A 20,616-nucleotide genomic window follows, 5' to 3' on the forward strand; every position below is an offset into this window, starting at 1 on the left:
TGGAAAGCAAAAAGGACTGAAATCAGTGCTGCTAAAAAATTTAAGCCTAGCACGCCAGCTATCCATTATAGGATGTTTCAAACTCAAAGTTCCAGGGGTTAAGACCAAGAATTAGGTATTCTGGGAAATAGTTGCACAGTGAAAATATACACCACTGGGAACGACTTCTTCCATGAAGGCAATAAGCTTTTTCCATAATGCAGATTAAATTCATGCATACCTAAAGACACCAATGACTTGCCAAACTTGTGTAGAAGGCAGACGCACAAAGTTGGCTTCAATGTGCCACAACTAGGTCATTTTAATGAAAACGGTTCAACTTAATTAAATCTAGAAGAACAAAAAACTTGAGTGTACCTTGCCATGTGTGTCTTGCGTGATGATGGAAAGGGTTTCACTACAGAAAAGCTTCATCAGAAGGCACTAGAAGGCACTTGAGCATCCTGTGCACTAGGCCTTGCTGGGCTGCCTCCCTGCCCATCTTTTCGCAAATCTTCTCGCGCATCTTTGATTGTCTAACTGTCAATGATTCCTGTAAGTAACATAAAGCAATGGGGCTTGAACAAAGAAAAATGTACTGAAGCGGGCCGCTCCAGTAAACTTTTCCTTGTTCAAACCCAAGTTGTTTAAGATCTACCAAGTCAGTTTCCCTTCAGGTTTTCTTACTTGATAAGTAAAATAAAGAGTACATGATGAAAAATTTTTGTGCAATTTTGGGAATCAATGTGGTACCATGGATACCTCAAAGATTGTGCAGTATCGTGCGCCCTTTTAGGCAAGACAAAAAGGACAAGGCTACCGTAACTGATATTGACATGGATTTTTACCCACAAAATGGTACATTAGGTAATCAGTGGCATTGTGGCATTGATGCAATGGCAGAAAACATAAACAAAATTATCATGAAAGTCGAATGAGACTTATTGCATTTAAGGAACTTGCAACTTATGCTATACAGAGTGCTCCTGTCTGAAGCGTCATATTGATGAGTAAATTTAATTTAAAAACAATTTCCGCAAAGTGAGCATTTTATGAAGTTTTGGTTGGTAGTCGATATCATGCAGAGTGTGTCATTGGTTTTTCACAATTTTATCTCGACCCAGATGGCAGATTGACCTCAAACTTCTACAAAGAGTCAGTTGTGGTATAATACATTGCCAGCAAAGGTTTTGTTAGTAAAACCAAGTTCTGTAATGATTCTTTAAGTTGCTGGAGTTTATTCAGAAAGCCAACTACTGAAACAAACAATCTTGAAGCAGAATTAAAACAGCTCAACCAAATAAAGCTTTTTAGGGTAGCCTGAAGGCACTGGACACTGTTTATTATTACTCAAAATAACAGTAAGCATAAAACCTTACTTAACATAAACCAATGAGAGCTGTTGATAGTATCAAACATTGTGAGAATAGGTTACCTCCGATGTATTTTTCAAATGTTCAAAGACTTCAGGCCTTGAGAATTTTATTTCTTAAACACACAAATGTGTTCAAACAAGGATTTTTGTCATAATTCCCTTTGCTTTGCTGACCAATTCAGTCAAAATTGTTACAGATTTGCTATAAAGGCATGTGTCAGAATACAACTAGTGAGAACAAAATTACCAAAGGTGTCCAGTGCCTTTAAACATTGAAAACCCAGTGAAACCTAAACAAGTATTAAAAAAAGTCTTATTTATTTAAAATAAATGCAACGAAAAGTAGAAATAGAATTTTTGTTTTCTACAAAATAAAGTGTTAAACATTAAAGATTAATTAAAACAATGTGTTGCTATTTTATTGTTTAACTTGCATCACAATTTCTAACAATTCCTGAAGATCACAGATTTACATAAAACTTACATGATCTAATGATGATGATGGTAGAAAACATACCTTAAAATATTTCTGTCTGAAGTGTCATATTTGATGAGTAATAAATAATCTAATTTCGCGTTTGGAGTTCATCATTCAGTGAGAGTTTTATTCATTTTTGTTTTGCATAAGATGCAATGCAAAATTTTTAGTCATTTTTGTCACTATTTTCATGTGACTCCGATGGCGGACCGATCTCAAACTTCTACAGGTTTGTCAGTTTATGTTTGTGGTAGATACATAAAGTGCTGACACTGACAACAACTTTTTAGCTAGCAAAACCAATTCTGTAATTTCCTTTAATTTTTCACAAAAATAAGTCACGATAACAGCCCAGTTCTAAAATATAAGCAAGGTTTATAAAATAGGTCACTAACATACTAATTTTTGTGGTAATATACTATGAAAATAGCTTTTTGGTTGTAGCGCCAGTTTTTGTGTGATTTGCTGCTAGAGGGCAAAACATTGACTAGCTTGGAGTGACAAAGATGTCTGTGTGGCACACGGGCATGACAAAGGTCAACCGGGACGCGCACTTTAATGACTAAAAGTAAAGATCAAACAGACGTTATGTCAACACAAAGAATATATTCAATTGTTCGTGGTTTTTGAATTCGGGTTAGAGTTAAACCTATTTTACCCATGTGATTTACCAAGCCCATGACGCGTTGTAGCTATGTACCGTTATTGGCAACAGGGAACTGATCATTTGCTGCTGTTTTGCATGTGTCTGCGCGAAAGCCAGATGTATTGGACAGTGGTCTACATGTAGGTATTGCGCTTTTCAATGATTATCAGATTAAATGTATTCCAGTGCTGTTGGCATGCTCTAACTTGACTGTCCAGGATCGTAACAATGTTTGCTGGAAAATTTAGTTGCTTGCTGTTTGCTAAGCAATGACCAAATTTGGTCCTTGATGATGAACATACCTTCTCAGATTTGCTTATGTTGATTGTGTTGTGTGGATTCGCATGCTAAATATTGAAAAACAATTATTACCTGCAAAGGGATTGGTTCGTCGATATAAGTGCGAGTCCATGCTGCAATTCATGACCTTTTTAGTGTATCCAAATCAATCAGTTAGCACATCAATGATCTGACACCCCAATGATCTAACCTACGTACCCTAGCCCAACCTAACCCTAGCCCAAACCCATACCCTCCCATACCCTACCCTAACCCTCACCCCACCCTAACACTAAACCTAGCCTTACCACTTAAACCAAGACCTTGACCAAACACTTTAACCAGGTGTCAGAACAAAGATTTTTAACCAAAAGGACACTTTAAAGTCGATTGGATGGACTCAGCAGTGGTAAGCAGATAGTGAGTTATTTATGCATAGTCTGAAGCCAAAAATGCCTCGCTGACTGCCGAGGATCAAAGCTTGGAGCCTGCGTGTAAAAGTGTTACCATTTGGTGTAACTTGTTTAGTTTTTGGTAGCGCCAAATTCTATAGTCTCTTTTTAGTTTGCGGAGAGTTGGTCAAGCAGCCCAGTTCTTTTTAAGTTGTATTTTGGCACCAGCAGTAAAAATATGTCTAGGTTCAGAGAGTTCCTTATTTGGACTTGATATTTGGTTTGGTTTGGGTATTGTGAATGGGCACATTGAGAACATGGTATGTAGGAATGTAGGTGTGGTGAATTTGGGAAGGTTCGGTTGGTAGGGATTTAATTAATGTGGAATAGTATTGACGATGACTCAGGCCGAGTAGGGTCGCATTTATCGGGACAGAAAGGGGCTGAGAGTGGATCCACCCTAATCACCCTGCATTGTATTTTCACAATTTGTAAATTTTCAGTACTGCGATCTTTGCTGGTGGTCTCCCTATGCCATCATGTGATGTGTTCAAGCAAAATGAGTAGTTTTTTTTTTTACACTTGGCATTTTTTTATACATCTGAAAAGAGCATAAGCTATGCTTTACTACTTTGAAGGGCCATGTTCATAGAACCGTTAGTTCAAATAATGTACAAGGAGAAACACAAAGTGGTATGATTAACTGAAACAAAGGGAAAGAGGTTAAAAACTCCTCTTTTTTTTTAGCGCGTACAAACATACAAGAGGCCCCCCACGATTTACTTTGAGTACTGTGCTGAACGCATTTGAAGTTTTTGACACTATTGATAATTACTCAAAATAATTATTCTCATAAAACCTCACTTGGTAACGAGTCATGGGGAGACATTGATAGTATAAAACATTGTGAGAAACGGAATTTGATTTCGAGACCTCAGATTTAGAGTATAAGGCCTCGAAATCAAGCATCTGAAAGCAGATTACTGTGTGACTAGGGTTCTTTTTCTTTCTCGCCACTCTGACAACCGTGTCAAGCTCACATTATTACAGGTTTGTTTTTTATGCATATGTTGAGATACACCAAGTGAGAAAACTGGTCTTTGACAATTACCAATAGTGTCCAATGTCTTTAAAGCCATTGGACACTTTCTACACAGAACAGAAATTTAAAGTTCACAGATTTACAGATAACTTATAAGGCTTACAGAAGTTAATGGTGAAAGAGTCCCTTTGAAATATAATTCCATGAAAAACCTATGTCATGAAAATCTGAAACGTGCGGAAACAAGGGTGGAATTACCTGTTATTGTCTCCCGACACCAATGAGTGACTGAGCCTAATTTTCACAGGTTTGTTATTTTATATATGTAAGTTGTGATACCTGAAGTGCAAGCATTTGAGAATGCATACAAATTTGAAGAAAAAAAATGAATAAATAAAAATCAACAAATGAATTTTTACTTTTGTTACTTTTTGCAAAACGAAAAAATAGAAGACCTATTCTTGATAAATAAACCCCATATACCAGGAGCTCCCAAGAAATTGTATGCGACCCAAACAAATTGCAACAAAGCATGTACACAACTTGAGGCTTTGTTTGTTTCCTCATCTAAATTGCACTGAACTGGTATTCATCGTAATTTCTGTCCATATCAATCTTGCCTTCTCCCATTTGCTATTGTAAAAACAAGAATGTCAGATTGACTGACGTGAATGTCCTTTTTGATAGTGACTAAGTTGTTGCTTGAATTGGTGTTGAAGAATGATCCATGGCCGCAGTGGGGTTTATTGGTAAACGTCTGAAAGTGTAGGTCGACAGAATTTCAATTACCTTCAGGTCGTGATCAGATGTGGACATGATCACAACCCTACCTATACCTAAGCCCTAAAGCAAACCCTAACCTTCAACCTATCAAGTCTGTATGCAGATCCTTAAACTCGTCAAAAAGGCCAGACTACAGTACCGAGAAACCACAAACAAAATCCAGATCTTGTGATCCTCAAGAAGTCCCTACCAAAAGACAACCACAGGCAACAATATGTCACCATCTGAGCTCCAACCTCATGAACCAAAACCAACCACATCACGTACATTGTAAGCCGACAAGAGTAACAACACTGTGGTCATATCCTCCCTTGACTATGATCACAAGGTGACTGAGATTCTGTCGACCAAGAAAACCCCATGGTAAATAACTTAATTTTCATAAAACATCAAATTTAATGGCGTTATCTCTTATGAGCTTTTCAGGGCAGCAAGTTAAAACACCAATTAAATTCAACGTTCGGTCTCATTGTTTTTTTACCATTTGAAAGTGATTGTTTTCACAAATTCTTTCATATGAGACACCAGTCAAGCATTTTGGTAAAAATGAGTCTCCGGTACTTTCTTGGGAACTGTCTGAGTATAGTTACATGGCGAAAATGTGATGGTAATGAGTTCCATACATTTTAAGGAGCAGCAGAAAACGAGTAGTGAACCAGCTTAAAGACAGTGCAATATTTGGCCAAGAGGTTCTCTGAGGAAGAGCGTAGAGAACCCACTACAAATGCGGACCTAGAGGATGTCCTGTAGGAGGTTTTTTTGCCTTTTTTGTTCTTCAAAGCTTATCCCCTTTGGCCGTCTACATACTAAAAATGTATCCCACATCCCTGTGCTACAGTCACACACACATTTCCCTGAGTTTCATGACAATTTTGACTTGGCTGAGAAATCACATCTATAGCAGTCTAAACTTTCCAAAGGAAGAGGTAAGTGCTTCCACAGCACATGGGTTTGATGTTTTCATGTGAATTTTTGACGTTTGGACAAAGAAAATTTTGAAATTTATGAAACACTTTGTTGTCGACCGTCGCATGTTAGAACAAGTTATGTATCAATTTAAAGCTTAAGAAACACTCTTTCTCGCCATATTACTTGTGTAAACTTTGTCTTGTGTTCAGTAGTTTGTTATTATTCAAGAAACAACCTGTTGATTTTTCAGTTATTCAAGTACATGTATCTAAATTTGTTATTTTTCATGTAACTATATATAATTATAAAGTTTCTAAACACAATTTTTATTTTTATATGTGAGGCCAGCTTTTCTTAGTAACTTGGATTACAGATTTTCTTGCCAAAACAGCTGAGCGGGCAGCAGGGAAAACATAGACATACATGTACATCACATTTTTTTGTTATCACAAAGACAGTAAACATTTTGCCTTCTGAAATTATCACTGTTTCAAATTACCCAAAATAGCCCCAGTAGAGCCTTTTTTTTAGTCCAAGGCGTGGAAACTGTTTTCCCAATAAAAACCCACATTTTTATGACAAAACTTTCCCCCGATGTCACTTACAGTAGCTCTTTTGTGGGGAGTACTTACCACGACAAGTTTGCCCACTCGTTTTGGTGAAATTTTGAATAACTTTTTGCTCAAAAAATTTACCGTGCGTACAATACAAGCGGCGAGTTGTCAGAGTGTCAAGTTGTTCGAGGTTGGGTTGTCTTACCTATCGAGTTGTCAGTCTGTCTAGTTGTCCGAGAGACGAGTTGTCTGACCTATCGTGATTTTATACTAAAGTTGTTCGATGGATGAATTTTGTGGACTCATGGTCATGCCTATCAGTAAAAAAACACAAACCGACGCGAACATCATCGACGATGTTAATCGAGTGAGCCTAGCTTCAAATTTGTTCTTAAAATTACACCAAAACAACCTTGCACATTTTTCGGCTTAATGAGCTCTCCACAAAAGCATGAACTCCCTTATTACCTACAGATTTGGCAAGTAAAATAGTTGTGTCTTCATAGGCACGCTCTTTAGGGGTGCTGACGTGCATAGAATTGCTCTCTTCACCAACATACACACAAAAGACTCCATCATCTCCAAACAACGCCTCTCATGAGATCTTTGATATTATGTTTTCTGTGGCGATTGCATGGTCCATTTAACCACATTGTGTAAATTACGCGTAAACAATAAAACCACATATTCTCATTGATACAATGCACTGACCCGAGTCTAATCTTCTTCTTGCAAGCTTGAGTGCAGAACCGACCTTGACACAAATAATGATGATCAACCATATCTGCAAACAAAGATTTTGAACATAGATTTAACTGACCTGGATTTTTAACAGATTTTTGTGAAGAGCAAGGATAACAGCATGAACTGATGCCCCCATATATGTGCTCTTCCATGTAGTAGGGTAGTATTTGACTTTCCACAACAACTTGTTGTTGACAGGAGTGTTGCTTTTGTTCTTTTAAGATCAAACCCCTCTGTTTTTCAATAAGATTTTTGTTTTTAAAATGTGGCTTGGTGATAACACAAACTGTGCCATTGTGCTCTCATACCCCCTACTTGTATATCATCTTGAAGCTACCTCTTTTTACATTTACACATATACAAAACACATAGGGTCCCAATAAAATGCTATCTATAGTTTGTAAACGGTTGTTCGTATATTTGTTGAGTAAACAAAATGTTGTTTTCAAAAAAGCACGAAAAAACACAATTTAGGGCCAAGATAAATCTGTGTGGATCATTCTTCAGTAGTGTTAAAACCACGCTTTTTGTACATGGACCAATGGTCATTGTGAACCAGTGTTGTCTGCAGATACCATCGATTACCAACCGTAAGGCAACCATTACTGAAATGCAAGGATTCTAAAAGACAGTGAGACTTATAAATTTGTGCAATTGTATTTCCTGGACGATAGGGTAACCCTCAGTGAGAGTACAAAGAACAGTGTAGTCATGTAAACGTGAGGGGCAAAACATTTTGAGTACAGTGTTTTGTTTTGCTGTCACTCTATAAGCATATGATACAATTCATGGAGACAATACAGCAGAACAAGCTAACCAACACTTAAATATGTATTCTCCTGTTGCATCTGTACTCATGTTCGTTTAAACTGATGCCTTTTCATAATTTTGTTCTAATATTTCACTAATGGTTAGTTTTCATGATAATTCAAAGCAGTTTTACCTTAACATCCCTTGTGGCCAGACAACATCTGAGCAGAACTCAAACACTATGAGCTCATTCTACTATGAGCTTTTCAGGTCATATTTCTCGTAGACCTGCAAAGAAAACACGAACATTTCAGAATGTAAGAAATTACTCAAACAGTATTCCACATTTATGGAAATATTTTTTTGAAGTTCAGATTGGCTATAATACCTACCTCATTATGCGCTACATGTGAAATCAAAGACTGTGAGTAATGAAATGCACTGTAACCTACACTTCTTCTCTACATCCAGAATTTCAAATGGGCACATATTGCATGAGGTTTTGGTGTTGACGTTCCCCTTGCACAAAACATGGAGGCAACTTGCACTGCAGCTGCAAGTAGTCAACAATGGAAAGCAAAATGACTGAAATCAATGCTGCTAAAAAATTTAACCCTTGCAGGCACGAATGCTGAAAACATTTAAGCGCTTATAAAGTGTGTCATCGGTTTTTCACTATTTTCTCAGGACCCAGATGACCCATTGATCTCAAACTTACGTAAATTGTGGATTACACTGCCAGTAACTGTTTTGTTAGCAAGAAGTTTGGTTGGAGTCATACATGGTAAGCAGCTAGTAATTTTAACTTTCTAATTATGCAAAGATTGAAGCCAACAATGCCTCGCTGACTATTGAGGTTGAAAGGTTGGAGCCTTTGAAACTCCAACTCGACTACCAAGATTGCCTGGTAGCTCAAGGTAGTTCTAATCATAAGTTTAGCAGCAAGGTCTGTGATGCTTTAAGATTTTAAATTTGCATCGCCTTAAAAATTACAAATTACAAATTTTCGTTTTTAGCTGTACACCGTTTACTCAGCACTGTTTACTCAGTATTTTCCCTACGAGTCCTGTAAAAAAGTGTAATTGTTTAATATTGTCGTAACACAGGGGCAAATAGTGAAAACTTCAAAACTTTAGTCCAATCAAATACGATGTAACTTCACACCGGTGTGATTACACGCACCACGCACAGTACAGACGCCGCTGTAAACCAACCGGTATATATACCGGTAGGTTTACAGCGGCGTCTTTTCGGAGCGAATTATGCGACTGCCTTGAGCAAGGCTACAGTTGAGGTATCATACGCGGTTAGTTGACACTGCAACTTGCGTTTCGCTTTGCATTAGGCGTACACAAAATGGACCTGCTCCACTCTTCGTGTGGAGGCATTAATTTGAAATATTATTCTAGAGGGGCGGACATGCATGCATCAATCCACTTCATTATTCTTAATATCAAATTTTTGATTAAAAATATATAAATCAAATTTAGAAGCTGAGGTGTTGTACTTTATCAGTCCACATGTTTATTATTTCTGTACAACCTATATCCCTGTGAAGCAATGGCTCGTTCCATCATGCAGTGTGTGTGTACCGTGTGTGTCAACGTGCTGTAAAACCAACAATTTAGCAGTTTTTAACAAAAGAAAAACACCAAGTTATAAACCTCTATACCAAAACTACAGTTGTCCACCACCTCATTACATTGTCGTCCTAGACCTGCATGTATCTTCAAGTTCCTTTAATTTTAGGAAAATCACTGTTTAAATGCCTATAAATCCCAGGATGATATTTTGATCAAATGTGGTGAGTGTTTTTTGGCATTGAGAAAGCACCGTCTCGAGCACTCGTAAACTTGCACTGGCACACACTGGGTTTTTAACTCTGCCCTCCCATGCTACTAATTACTATTTATAGCAATCGTGCATTACATTATTGCAAAAAAGTCGCGTTGCATAATTGGGAAGAGTAAAGTTGAATAGTGACAGTCAATGTGAAACTATAAGAAAGTAAACAATGTTTACTCCTCATGAAGAGTAATACTAATACACCTATCAATTGTAAGACGCACCACTTGACCCCGGGGAGGATGCGTCACTGTCCACATGCGAGTCGGATTTGTGAGTCCAAAGACCCACACTGATTAAAGAAAATGACACACTTGTTGCAGATTTGGACGGTCCTCCGAACGATTTTTTGACTAACCAACCGCGGAAAACAACGCACATTACCGACGCACATAAAGTCTCTATGACCAACGCAGGCGCAGTGAATACAAAGTAATTCAACCTTACAGCTACGAGAGCGACTTTCGCCGTTTTGCAAGTGCATGCACCATTTGAGGTGTTCGAGATGGTACCGCTCGATTTTCGAGACGAACTGGACCCAGCGCACTAGATATTAAAATGCACAGAAAACAGAGTGGGGTCCTAATAACCGCAATTCAAAGCACACCGTGCACATGTGTACACGATGGTGCACAATCTTCAAATTGCTCGATACACAATTGGAACTGCCTGTTCTGCATAGCGCAAGTTATAAACTGCGCAAAAAATTGTTGCCCAAATTTGTTGATTGTGCTCGACCGATGAGCGACAGCGGATGCGTGTTTTGCTGCAAAATAAACGATCGCAATCACGATAGCGGCTAATTAGATCGAGCAAAATACAGGTTGTGGCATTGAAAGGTTGGAATGTCTGCAAATACCAACATCATAAGAAGACAGGGAGCTGGAAAGTTGGCTTCATTATTTGATTCTTCACCAAATAAACAAAAAACATTGACGGAACATGGCGTACCTCGACGCACATGTTAAAAATTGTTTGACTGACGACTATTGGATTTTGATGTACCCACCATCACTTTATTGAGAGTAAAGACGCAGACTTGACGCACCCTCCCCAGGGGTCAAGTTGTGCGTCTTACAATTGATAGGTGTACATTTTGATACACCCAGGGCCCAGGTCGGAATTCATCAACAAACAATTAGGCCTATGAACTGAGAAAGTAATAGTCCTATTTTTATAAGTAATAACTCAAAAAGAATGTTTGGAATAAATGGTTTAGAATGTTCAATTAGGATCGTAATTATTAGATCTCACTTACTCTGAAGTCGATCGTGGCTCGTTTTAGGGACTACGGAAAAGTTTCCGTATGGCGCCACCACTTTTTCATTCGAAATAAAATAATATAGTATCTAATTTACCTGATTGATATATCCCTTTTTGTAAAAATGAGTGAAAAGGTGGTGGCGCCATACGGAAAGTTATCCGGGACTACTGCTAAAATACCGGTAACATGTACATTGTCCATGTATATACATACATGTATATGTAAACCACAACGTGAGAGGAGACCGTGGGAAGCTTCGCTTGACTACATTGTAATACTAATGTCATAGTCTGGCCCGTCAATGTGTCATGACCGTAGTTTGGAGGCAGCTTAAAAAGTACACGTATCATGAAAACAGTTCAAGGAAGTGCCAAATGGTTTTACGGAAGTGTATTTTGACAGGGATATTAAAAACCAAAGATATACCTTTTCTCTGTAGAATTTCGAACTGCATCATGCAGACGGTTTTCCTTGCAGCTGACACTTGCGGTTTTACGAAGACAGCTTATTTTTAAATCCCGATTAAGGTTTTCAGCCCAACTGCCGTTACCCAGTGGTGTAACCATCATGCGCACACGAAGTAAATACATGAATGGAGACTGGGATCCGACTACCTTGTTTCCCGCCGCTGCGCCGAAGCTTCACTGTTGTTCAACGTGGGAAACTTTAGACTATCTGCCAATCACCAAGAGAGGGCGCTCTCCACCTCGTAATGTCAGAGCCGTAAAAATAAATGTCAACAACTTAGGAAAAGGAGAAGCATGAGTGACGGCCACTGGCAGCAAATACCTTGTGTTTTGCGTGTTTTTTGATTTTGTATTTAGATTTAGCCAAATTGTATTTTGTTTCTCATAACACAATGCCCTATCCAGTCAGTATAATGGAGATCAATGGGTGTCAGTGTATACACGCGCACATGTTACACGCGCGCACTCAAAATGTATACATTTTTAGCGCGCGAACGTGAATTGCGCAAAGTTGCAATGAAACTTATAGAGATATAAACAAGCGTGCGATACAGTGGCCACTGATTTAGTGGCCACTATTTTGCTATTTCCAAAGCCGGTCTTTATACCACCGTTAACACTCCCACACGTGACCGGGTTTTGACCAATCAGAGACTTGAAACCGTCAAAGGTATTTATTAATAATTGAATAGAATGTACGAGCTGAAGACTAGTACATCTGTAGTTTAAAATGAATCTACAATTCAGAGTCTTTTCTCACACAAAAAGTGTGGATTCCTGAAGATTTGTATTACTATTTTAAATGTAGTATTGCATGGTCCTTTCCTAAAAACATGAATATAGGCAATTCATCCTAAATTGACTGACAAGTTGATGCGCTTAGTTCTACAGAACCACTTCCAAATTTTAACCCTTATTGTGATAACAAAGGAGTGGTAGTTTTACATCAATCTTTACCAATTTTTACCAAAGCAACAGTTGGCACTGTGATTGTTAACTTTGCATAGATGAACAGAATTAACGGTAACTAGCGGGATGCCGCTTTACACAGATATTTCGAAATGTAATGTGGGGGAGGGTGTTATACGCCTCTCTCAATATTTATGCATGGCGTCATAATTCTAACCCAAAATGGAGCTATTTCGCACGTCCGCCACTACTTGCAGTGGCTGCGCCCACCTCGTTTTGGGTTAGACGACGTACCTTATGCATACTTCTAGAAACTACAAGGCTCCCCCGTGAGCCTTATAGGGGTCTAACAGTTTGGGCCTCCTTAACGCTACACGTTTTTCAAATCAGCGTTGATAGGTGGAACTGACCGTTAGCCACCAATAACTAAAGTTTCTTTTGTACTACACTACCAAAACTTTCCCCACACACTCAATATACATTCATAATGCTTGCATTTCCTTTTTAAAAAACATCGTCAAAAATGACATTGTCACGTCCCACGATATACATAGCATTGCTACAGCACTATAAGTAAAGCGAGTTTTCGGAACATGCTGTGTGCCACAAATCTTAAGACTGTTTTGGGGTTTTTTTCGGGGGGGGGGGGGGGGCGGTAAGAGCGTAGGTCTCTTTTTTGCTTATTCTCATCTGAATTGGTCTTGTAAACTTTCTGGTCAGTAGGCTGCGCACTACGGGGGCACTAAACGTGAACGTCAAAAAAGTGTTTTGTTTATTGTCACTTTGGGCTTATTGCATCTCGCGAAATTTTAACGACAAACGACACAATTTGTGACCGCGTTCATGTTCACGCTGCTCTAGGAACAAACCTCTTCACGCAATATGTCCTCCGGATAGTATTGCATAGAAGACATATAAATGCATGCGACAACGGCATCTAAACATTTTGTACGATCTAGTTTTGGCCCAAAAATGCGTCGGATGTCATAAGTAGAAAACAAGAGGAGATTAACATAAACAAGAACAACGGGCCCAGTATTGTGTTTTGGGTCTATTTGGACCAGGTATGCCTGTTTTAGGGAGAGTTTCAACACTTAGATCATAGGCTGTAATGCGCAAAACAGTCCAGCGTGTTTAATGGCGAAAAAATCCCATCCAGCATTTTGATAAAATTAGTTGGTTAAACATAAGGGCGGGTGGCTGAAATTCACAAAAAAAAACCCATCATAATTCACCGTAAAAAGCATGTACATCCATAAGGGACAAAACAAATAAAACACAAAACAATTAAAACATCACAAGGGCCGGTTTTAATCCCACGTTTTGATAATTATTTTTAGGGCAACAAATATCGCTGACATAATTGTGTTATGAGAAACAAAATACAATTTGGCTAAATCAAATACAAAATCAAAAACACGCAAAACACAAGGTATTTGCTGTCAGTGGCCGTCACTCATGCTTCTTCTTTTCCTAAGTTGTTGACATTTTTTACGGCTCTGACATTACGTGGTGGAGAGCGCCCTCTCTTGGTGATTGGCTAATGTTTCCCACCACTGGGTAACGGCAGTTGGGCTGAAAACCTTAATCGGGATTTAAAAATAAGCCGTCTTCGTAAAACCGCAAGTGTCAGCTGCAAGGAAAACCGTCTGCATGATACAGTTCGAAATTCTACAGAGAAAAGGTATATCTTTGGTTTTTTAATATCCCTGTCAAAAAACACTTCCGTAAAACCATTTGGCACTTCCTTGAACTGTTTTCATGATACGTATACTTTTTAAGCTGCCTCCAAACTACGGTCATGACACATTGACGGGCCAGACTATGACATTAGTATTACAATGTAGTCAAGCGAAGCTTCCCATGGTCTCCTCTCACGTTGTGGTTTACATATACATGTATGTATGTACATGGACAATGTACATGTTACCGGTATTTTAGCAGTAGTCCCTAAAACGAGCCACGATCGACTTCAGAGTAAGTGAGATCTAATAATTACGATCCTAATTGAACATTCTAAACCATTTATTCCAAACATTCTTTTTGAGTTATTACTTATAAAAATAGGACTATTATTTTCTCAGTTCATAGGCCTAATTGTTTGTTGATGAATTCCGACCTGGGCCCTGGGTGTATTAAATTGTACACCTATCAATTGTAAGACGCACAACTTGAGCCCTGGGGAGGTTGCGTCAAGTCTGCGTCTTTACTCTCAATAAAGTGATGGTGGGTACATCAAAATCCATTAGTCGTCAGTCAAAAAATCTTTAAGATGTGCGTCGAGGTACGCCATGTTCCTTCGATGTTTTTTGTTTATTTGATGGAGAATCAAATAATGAAGCCAACTTTCCCTCCCTGCCTTCGTATGATGTTGGTATTTGCAGACATTCCAACCTTTCAAAGCCACAACCTGTGTTTTGCTCGATCTAATTAGCCGCTATCGTGATTGCGATCGTTTATTTTGCAGCAAAACACGCATCCGCTGTCGCTCATCGGTCGAGCGCAATCAACAAATTTGCGCAACAATTTTGTGCACAATTTATAACTTGCGCTATGCAGAACAGGCAGTTCCAATTGTGTATCGAGCAATTTGAAGATTGTGCACCATCGTGTACACACGTGCACGATGTGCTTTGACTTGCGGTTATTAGGACCCCACTCTGTTTTCTGTGCGTTTTAATAGCTAGTGCGCTGGGTCCCGCTCGTCTCGAAAATCGAGCGGTACCACCTCGAACACCTCAAATGGTGCATGCACTTGCAAAACAGCGAAACTCGCTCTTGTAGCTGTAAGGTTGAATTACTTTGTATTCACTGCGCCTGCGTAGTTCAACGAGACTTTATGTGCGTCGGTAATGTGCGTTGTTTTCCGCGGTTGGTTAGTCAAAAAATAGTTTGGAGGACCGTCCAAATCTGCAACAAGTGTGTCATTTTCTTTAATCAGTGTGGGTCTTGGACACACAAATCCGACTCGCATGTGGACAGTGACGCATCCTCCCGGGGTCAAGTGGTGCGTCTTACAATTGATAGGTGTATTAGTATTACTCTTCATGGGGAGTAACCATTGTTTACTTTCCTATAGTTTCACATTGACTGTCACTATTCAACTTTACTAAGTCGCTTCCCAATTATGCAACGCAACTTTTTTGCAATAATGTAATGCACGATTGCTATAAATAGTAATTAGTAGCATGGGAGGGCAGAATTAAAAACCCAGTGTGTGCCAGTGCAAGTTTACGAGTGCTCGAGACGGTGCTTTCTCAATGCCAAGAAACACTCACCCCATTCGATCAAAATATCATTCTGGGATTTATCGGCATTTAAACAGTGATTTTCCTAAACTTAAAGGAACTTGAAGATACATGCAGGTCTAGGAAGACACTGTAATGAGGTGGTGGACAACTGTAGTTTTGACATAGAGGTTTATAATTTGGTGTTTTTCTTTTGTTAAAAACTGCTAAATTATTGGTTTTACAGCACGTTGACACACATGGCACACACACACTGCATGATGGAACGAGTCATTGCTTCACAGGGATATAGGTTGTACGGAAATAATAAACATGTGGACTGATAAAGTACAACACCCCAGCTTCTAAAGTTGATTTATGTATTTTTAATCAAATAAATGATATTAAGAATAATGAAGTGGATTGATGCATGCATGTCCGCCCCTCTAGAATAATAGTTCAAATTAATGCCTCCACACAAAGAGTGGAGCAGGTCCATTTTGTGTATGCCTAATGCAAAGAGCAACGCAAGTTGCAGTGTCAACTAACCGCGTATGATACCTCAACTGTAGCCTTGCTCAAGGCAGTCGCATAATTTGCTCCGAAAAGACGCCGCTGTAAACCAACCGGTATATATACCGGTTGGTTTACAGCGGCGTCTGTACTGTGCGTGGTGCGTGTAATCACACCGGTGTGAAGTTACATCGTATTTGATTGGACTAAAGTTTGATGTTTTCACTGTTTGCCCCTGTGTTACGACAATATTAAACAATCGCATTTTTTTACAGGACTCGTAGAAAAAATACTGAGTAAACAGTGCTGAGTAAACGGTGTACAGCGAAAATTTGTAATTTGTAATTTTAAGGCGATGCCAATTTAACATCTTGAAGCATCACAGACCTTGCTGCTAAACTTAGGATTAGAACTACCTTGAGCTACCAGGCAATCTTGGTAGTCGAGTTGGTAATACACTGCTCTAGAGTTTCAAAGATCCCACTAAAGTTTTTATGCCTGGACTCGGAAACACTTTGACTAGCAGGCTCCAACCTTTCAACCTCAATAGTCAGCGAGGCATTGTTGGCTTCAATCTTTGCATAATTAGAAAGTTAAACTTACTATCTGCTTACCACGTATGAGTCCATCCAAGTTTCTTGCTAACAAAACAGTTATACTGGCAGTGTAATCCAAAATATACGTAAGTTTGAGTTCAATGGGTCATCTGGGTCCTGAGAAAATAGTGAAAAACCGCTGAAATGTATTCAGCATTTGTCTGCAAGGGTTAAATTTTTTAGCAGCATTGATTTCAGTCATTTTGCTTTCCATTGTTGACTACTTGCAGCTGTAGTGCAAGGTACCTCCATGTTTTGTGCAAGGGGAACGTCAACACCAAAACCTCATGCATTATGTGCCCATTTGAAATTCTGGATTCTGAAGTGTAGGTTACAGTGCATTTCATTACTCACAGTCTTTGATTTCACATGAAGCACATAATGAGGTAGGTATTATAGCCAATCTGAACTTCAAAAAAATATTTCCATAAACGTGGAATACTGTTTGAGTACTTTCTTACATCCTGAAATGTTGGTGTTTTCTTTGCAGGTCTACGAGAGACATGACCTGAAAAGCTCATAATAGAATGACCTCATAGTGTTTGAGTTCTGCTCAGATGTTGTCTGGCCACAAGGGATGTTAAGGTAAAACTGCTTTGAATTATCATGAAAACTAACCATTAGTGAAATATTAGAACAAAATTATGAAAAGGCATCAGTTTAGACGGACATGAGTACAGATGCAACAGGAGAATACATACTTAAGTGTTGGTTAGCGTGTTCTGCTGTATTGTCTCCATGAATTGTATCATATGCTTATAGAGTGACAGCGAATACAAAACACTGTACTCAAAATGTTTTGCCCCTCACATTTACATGACTACACTGTTCTTTGTACTCTCACTGAGCGTTACTCTCTCGTCCAGGAAATACAATTGCACAAATTCTCACTGTCTTTTAAAATCCTTGCATTTCAGTAATGGTTGCCTTACGGTTGGTAATCGATGGTATCTGCAGACAACACTGGTTCACAATGACCATTGGTCCATGTACAAAAAGCGTAATTTTAACATTACTAAAGAATGATCCACACAGATTTATCTTGGCCCTAAATTGTGTTTTTTCCTGCTTTTTTGAAAAACAACATTTCTTTTACTCCACAAATATACGAACAACCGTTTACAAACTATAGATTGCTTTTTATTGGGACCCTATGCGTTTTGTATGTGTAAATGTAAAAAGAGGTAGCTTCAAGATGATATACAAGTAGGGGGTATGAGAGCACAATGGCACAGTTTGTGTTATCACCAAACCACATTTTAAAAACAAAATTCTTATTGAAAATCAGAGGGGTTTGATCTTAAAAGAACAAAAGCAACACTCCTGTCAGCAACAAGTTTTGTGTGCAAAGTCGAATACTACCCTACTACATGGAAGAGCACATTTATGGGGGCATCAGTTCATACTGTTGTAAAACTGTTCTGATGGCTGTTATCCTTGCTCTTCACAAAAATCTGTTAAAAGTCCAGGTCAGTTAAATCTATGTTCAAAAACTTTATTTGCAGATATGGTTGATCATCACTATTTGTGTAAAGGTCGGTTCTGCACTCAAGCTTGCAAGCAGGACATTAGACTCAGGTCAGTGCATTGTATCAATGAGAATGGGTCGTTTTATTGTTTACGCGTAATTTACACAATGTGGTTAAATGGACCATGCAATCGCCACAGAAAACATAATATCAAAGATATCATGAGAGGCGTTGTTTGGAGATGATGGAATCTTCTTTTGTGTGTATGTTGGTGAAGAGAGCGACTCTATGCACGTCAGAACCCCTAAAGAACGTGCCCATGAAGACACAACTATTTTACTTACCAAATCTGTAGGTAATAAGAGAGTTCTGTTTGATGCCAGGATGTCAATGGAATATCATGTTGCACAACTAAGTAAGAACCTTGGCTTTTACCTACAAATATTGCGACATTCTTTTGTTTTGCCTTTGAACTTGAGTAGGTTTAGTGTTCATGAGGTAGAGCTTAGGTGATGACACTGCTTGGCTTGTTGGTTGTTCCTTGGTAGTTTGGCCTTTTTGAGTGATTGCAGGATCTGGATACGGACTGTAGTTAAGAGTTAGGTTTAGGGTTAGGGGTTGTGTTAAGGTTGTTTTTGACTGTGATCATGTCCACCTCTGATTACGACCTCAAGGTAACTGAGATTCTGTCGACCAACACTTACAAACGTTTACCAATAGGCCCCATTTTTGGCAACGGCGCAAGATTACGAACCATTCTCCAGTTTCTCCATCAGTCTCAAGCCATCGACACACCTACTTACCGTCATCTCAGCCCTCTGCATCCTCCTGACCTTGCTTCCTGTTCAATGCAAGTCACACAATCCCGATATTCCCCTCTGCCCATCGTGCCAGAGGTTTACCAACATACAATGCAGCAGACATCTCACCAAAACCAGTCACCCACAAGTCTGCCTCGCACAGCACCACGCCACCAACTCAAGCAAGTTAGTCAACACCATAAAATGACAATCACGTCAATCAATTTGACATTCTTTAATTGACAATACCATATGGGGAAAAGGCATGATATTGACATGCAATCATGATGGCTTCTCAGAAATGTAATTAGGCTTTATTGTAGTTTGTGGGGTCAAGTACAATTTCCTTGGAGTTCCTTGTATACGTGTTTTACTGATCAAGAATGGTCTTCAAGAATTAAAAAGAAACCTCCATTTTGATAGTACAAAATTAATTTCTATATTTTGTTCATAATATTATTTTTGAAATTTGTGTGCATTCTAAGTTTAATGTCCTTTTGATCATTACGAGTACGAAATTGCCGTTGATGACTTCATGGTTCTGAGAAGAGGATAATTGCAAAATACTTAAGGGAGAATTGAGGAGAAATTGTAGATTTTTTAATAGAATGTATGAACCAACGGCGAGTACATTGTAATGATGAATATTTACTTCGGAGTCTATTCTCTGACTTAAATTCCCCAAAGCCATCGATTATGAAGTAATAATAGTAATAATAACAGTAAATATTTGTTATAGAGCGCCTTACAAAAGTTACAAAGGGCTGTACAGTGACTACGAATATACACAAATTATAATGACTTAGCGTAGTATAAAAGTAAATGAATAGATTCAAGGAATTTGTTTTTTTCAATAATAAATGTATATTTGTAAAGTTTACTCATGTTTTCATATAGTCAAAAGCAAGTTTCTATCTCATCATTTATGCAGTGTCTGATCGTATAAGAGAACAATATATGGCCCAAGGGAGTCTACCAGATCAGTTCAAATATTTAACTGAGAAATTACTTCTTGATCAAAAACTATGTACTTCGGAGGGAGCCGTTTCTCACAATGTTTTAAACTTTTAACAGCTCTCTATGCTCGTTACCAAGTAAGTTTTTATGCTCACAGTTATTTTGAGTAATAACCAATAGTGCCAAGCAACACCACTCCTCAGTTCTTTCTCTATTTCATGAAACCTCATGTGTCTAACACTCTAGCCTACTCTGATGAAATCTATATAAGCCCTGTAGCTCTCTGTATTTAGCGACTCTTGTACTCTTAGTTAGTCCTGTACTTGTTGTACTTGACCCCCTCAGTCAGCGTTGCGGGTAAATCTGTCACAAACTAACAGCAATTCAAGTACTTTGGCTGTAACATCCACTCTTGAAGCTACTCCTTTTCCAACATCTGTCGATGTCTTTGGCTTTCTTTATCTACCTTTGGTCAGCTAAATCATATCTAGGGAACAAATGCCTGAAACCCACAACCAAGCTGATCTAGCGGAACAAATGCCTGAAACTCACAACCAAGCTGAGGTTGTTTACAATGTCCCTCCTTATCCTACTCTACACTACACTACAGCCAAGGACAAACACAGACTTCAGCCTTC

The 20,616-nt window shown here is 38.7% G+C and overlaps 1 long non-coding RNA gene across 1 annotated transcript; it reads right to left on the bottom strand.

Annotated features, from left to right (window-relative positions):
- Positions 1-364: 364 nt before the first annotated feature.
- Positions 365-11,537, bottom strand: LOC139935270 (uncharacterized). Its single transcript, XR_011785789.1, has 4 exons — positions 11,467-11,537; positions 8,125-8,219; positions 7,149-7,221; positions 365-532 (listed from the first exon to the last, which is right to left on the bottom strand). It is a non-coding gene; the product is annotated as an uncharacterized lncRNA (long non-coding RNA).
- Positions 11,538-20,616: the final 9,079 nt, after the last annotated feature.

Source organism: Asterias amurensis, chromosome 3 (genome assembly GCF_032118995.1).
Source record: "Asterias amurensis chromosome 3, ASM3211899v1".
Classification (NCBI taxonomy): Eukaryota; Metazoa; Echinodermata; class Asteroidea; order Forcipulatida; family Asteriidae; genus Asterias; species Asterias amurensis.